The 4,064-nt window shown below is 36.7% G+C and overlaps 1 long non-coding RNA gene across 1 annotated transcript; it reads left to right on the forward strand.

The window, feature by feature from the left end:
- Positions 1-1,610: 1,610 nt before the first annotated feature.
- On the forward strand, positions 1,611-3,663 carry LOC145660302 (uncharacterized). Its single transcript, XR_014126554.1, has 3 exons — positions 1,611-1,884; positions 3,037-3,150; positions 3,339-3,663. It is a non-coding gene; the product is annotated as an uncharacterized LOC145660302 (long non-coding RNA).
- Positions 3,664-4,064: the final 401 nt, after the last annotated feature.

The raw sequence follows: 4,064 nt of genomic DNA on the forward strand, positions 1-4,064 counted from the left end.
CTCATTTCTTGTCTGTGAGGTTGTTTGTGTTTTTATGTGTCCCCTCCCCTCTCCAGTTTTCCATCTGGAGTCTGTCTCTCTCCCAAGGCTTCCCTTAGCCATTCAAGTTCCTCCCTGTTTTCTGGTTTTGTTTGGGAAGTTTTAGTTTGGTTTTCCTCAGTGCATCGGGGTTTCCATTTTTTCCTGTCATGTCCTTTGTTCTCCCTTTTTCCACGCTCAGAATGGTGTTTAGTTATTTACCTTTTGTTTTACCTGATCCAGGATCTAACTGTTCTGCACATGTGCCCACCATTGTTAAAAGCGTGGTTGCTTACCCAGTACCCAGGGTATTGGTTTCATTACTTAGGTGACCTGGGTTCAAGCCTGCCTTACAGATATGTTCTTGAATTGCTTTACAGATGATCTTTCCTACAAAGGGCCATATTTATAGATACTTTAGGAATGTTTCCCAGCATTCATACCTGACTCTTCACTGGCTCCTACTTTTCAAACCCCTATTAATATGATCATTTCATGTTCATTCATGTTGTGTTTATGGCCTGATTATGTATAATCTTGCATTCAGAATGTAAGATTGTTTGTGTTTTATTTTTGATGAGGTGTGATGTTTGGTTGTTAGATTGTAGATTGCTTTGTATTGTTTTTTTCATGGTGCTTTTATTACACAGTTTGATTTTATTTATTTTTTTTAAACTACCCTTCAGGAATTTCTGCTCAAGCTTACTGTGGCCTGCACAGTGTTGTATTCCCAAAGCTTGAGGAGCTGAAGACAGACCTGGTAGCTGTGAAAGAAACACACCACCTAATGGTGGCAGGTTATGGTGAGACTGATGAAGACATTGAAGACCCATATGAGGATGTTGCCACGGATGCCTCAACAGATGATGAATTCTAGACTCCATCCTGTCCACTGCACTTTCCACATTAATTTCAAATCTGTATGCCTATATAATACATGTAATGATGTTTTTTTATCCTTGTCTCTTTGTAGCTAGGTTGTTTGGTTGGGTGTTCTTTATAAGATATAAGAAAATTTTTAAAAAATGTATGCTAACCTTTTTTTCTTTTCAGCAGTAATTAACCTTTGTGAAGATGAGATTAAACGTTGTGTTATAAAACACATATTGGAATAGCCCCTGTAAAACCACGTGCAGGGTATTTTGGGGCTACAATCCTGCACTTTTAAAAAATATATTAAAAAAAAATAATAAACCATTTGAAGCAGTAATGAATGGAGCATTTAATTCTGTTTGTCTAGTTGTTCAGTTTCATAATATAAGCATATATTATGCAAGAAAGTGTTTGCATAACTGCGTAGCCTTAGTACTGGAACACCAGAGTAAAGATAAGCCTTGTTTTGTTGAACATTGTATTGTGACCAATAAGTCTAATTTTCAGTTAAAATGGTATAATTTCTTAAGGTTTTATTATTGTTGTTGTTTAGGTTGCATTTTGATCCTTAATAAGTGTTCAAATGACTTTGGATTATAACGAATACAGAGTGAGTGAATTGTACCTATGTGGAATGATTACTAATTAATTAATATATAGTTTACATGTATAGGTTATATTTACTTTATTTATTTAGATTTTTTAATCTGAGCCTGATAACAAAATGATAACGTAAAGAGGGGGAAATGATTTTAAAATGTGATTTATAATATGAGACTATAATGTCATTTCAGCTGCACTTCTGTCATTGTTCTAAACAGCCACTGAAGAGAATTTAGCGCTCCATTATGTCATAATGTGTGTCATTCTATTTCTGACCCCAGATCAGTTTATTGAGTGGATTTGCCGATGACGATCATTTTAGACAAAACATCAACAGAGACTACAAACAATTCTTCACGCATAAGAGGTACTAAGAAACGAAAACAAAACGTAAGTAGAATTTAGTTTTATCTACAAAGGCAGTTTTTTTCCCAAATTAGAAACTAAATATTTGATAAGGGAATCGTATTATAAACATGTAGCCAATATGCGAATTTAAAATGAGAACACACATTTTAATGATAGAGAACTTTTGACTGAACGGAGAACTAATTAGTGGGCTGATAGTGAGCTCCCCGCCCCACTAGTCACGTGGTACGGCCCGCTGCCTGCATTGGGAGTTCATGGTCTTGTGTGAAACCACGACTATGTAGTCACACACACCTGCACCGCGTTATTCTCCTAATGTCTGTGTGTGTTTAAACCCCGGTTGGTGTGTATATCCCTGTCGGTCTGTGTTCGCTAATGTTCACGTACGTGGTGCACTTTATGTTTGTAAGCTATGTTCAATGCTGCACATGTTCATTTTGCCTGTTTGGTGTGAGCGCCACTGTGTTCGTTATTCGTGTTCGTCTAATAAACGTCTGTCTACGTCAAGGGAGTTTGTGGGAGTTTGTGGGACCTGCGGCACTCGGGCCGTCACAGCTGTTTAATTTCACGGACCGCACACATATTTAAAAATGCGGAATAAGTGAGTAGAGAGTGAACTAACAAAAGGAAACCTTGATAAATAAAAGGGACGTAGCTGAAAATATTCGGGTAACCGAACTCCATTAGATGAAATACGTTGACTGAGACAAGGGAAAGTGACTTATGGGCTTGTTTTAGAAAAGCCTCTGTAAGACCACGAGTGTGGCCATTATGCACTGTCGCACAACGGACAACCTTTGTTTCACATTTATTAACATTTGTAGAAGAAATTGAGCTACGGGTGGCCATTTGTTCTGTTACATAATAACTATATACATATTTAAAGTCTACAGGCTCTGATTTTTCATTTCCATATAGAGATATGAAACTGGGGTACAAAGGTAATCCTGTGCACAAATGCATGTAAAATAAGCCTTGTTTTATAGAAAATTGTGTTGTAATCAAAGCCTAATTTTCATTTCAAATTCAATTACTTCTTAGGAATAAATCTTTAATTCTTAAAAATTAAAGTTTTTTTTTTTAATGTCCAAAAACACATGCAAACTTTTTAAAAGAAAGTAAACAGCTTTATTATCGTTCAGTGACAATAGAGCTTTCTTCTGCCCTTTCTAGATGCCAAGGGACAACTTAATTACTAATATTATCACCAGAAGCCAGAAGAGTCATAGATACCCTGCTCCCATTGCTTGGTTTAAGCAACATTACTGTGCCAATCTGGGAGAAAGTGTAAGTGTCTACATCTTTTTAATGCATCCACAGTTTTATTTATTTTGCCTTCACATTTCCCTGACTTGTACAGATGGCAATCCAAAATATGCTGTCCATTAGTGGAGTTTCCACTGCCCAGGTGGGGTCAATGGATGATTCATTTCCTTTACAATTCATCACTGATTATTTCTCATTTCTCACCCAAGAAACAGCAGGACTGTAAGGAGGTTCGTACCGTCCGGAGCAGAACTGCTGAACACTTTATGATCATAGAGTCAACGGAAGAGATTTGCTCTTTGGACCACAGCGCCCATGTAGAAGGTGCAGATGTACTTTCTTGCATAAATCTAGCTTTCCATTAAGAACACACAGTAGGATATGATCTTTGTTCACTTTAAATATGTGCCTGTACTTTATTATGTAATTGCATTTGTATTGATTTTTGGGAAAAATAAACATCTGTAGATGTAAGAGAGGATCTGGGTGGAGTAGGGGAATCTATTACAGAGGCAGTCAAAGTGGAGAACACCCCAGCTGGTGAGTAGCATCAAAGCACCACATCAATAATCAGAGTTTACATACATCCACTCCATGGACACCAGTTTAAAAGTTCTACTTTTATTTCAAATATAAAGGCTCAGAATGCAAGAGGTTGAAGAGAGTACGCATCTTCTTCAGACGAGCATGGCAGGCTATAAAAAGCACCTTGTCCTGTGCCAAGCGCTCCAACAAAATTAGCCCTACTCTTTAACTTTTCCCAGCTCTTTTTACCAATTTATTTTGTATTTCTTTTTTCCCTTCATTTTCCCCAACCTGTCTTTTCATTTTCTGAAATAACATCTTTTGACTTTTTGATTTATTTTTGATTAATAAACTTTAATTCATGCAAAGATATAGTCTTTTTGCATTCTGGACCATTTAATCATATTTTT

This window comes from Electrophorus electricus, chromosome 2 (assembly GCF_041902795.1).
Source record: "Electrophorus electricus isolate QZ-2024a chromosome 2, ASM4190279v1, whole genome shotgun sequence".
NCBI lineage: Eukaryota > Metazoa > Chordata > Actinopteri > Gymnotiformes > Gymnotidae > Electrophorus > Electrophorus electricus.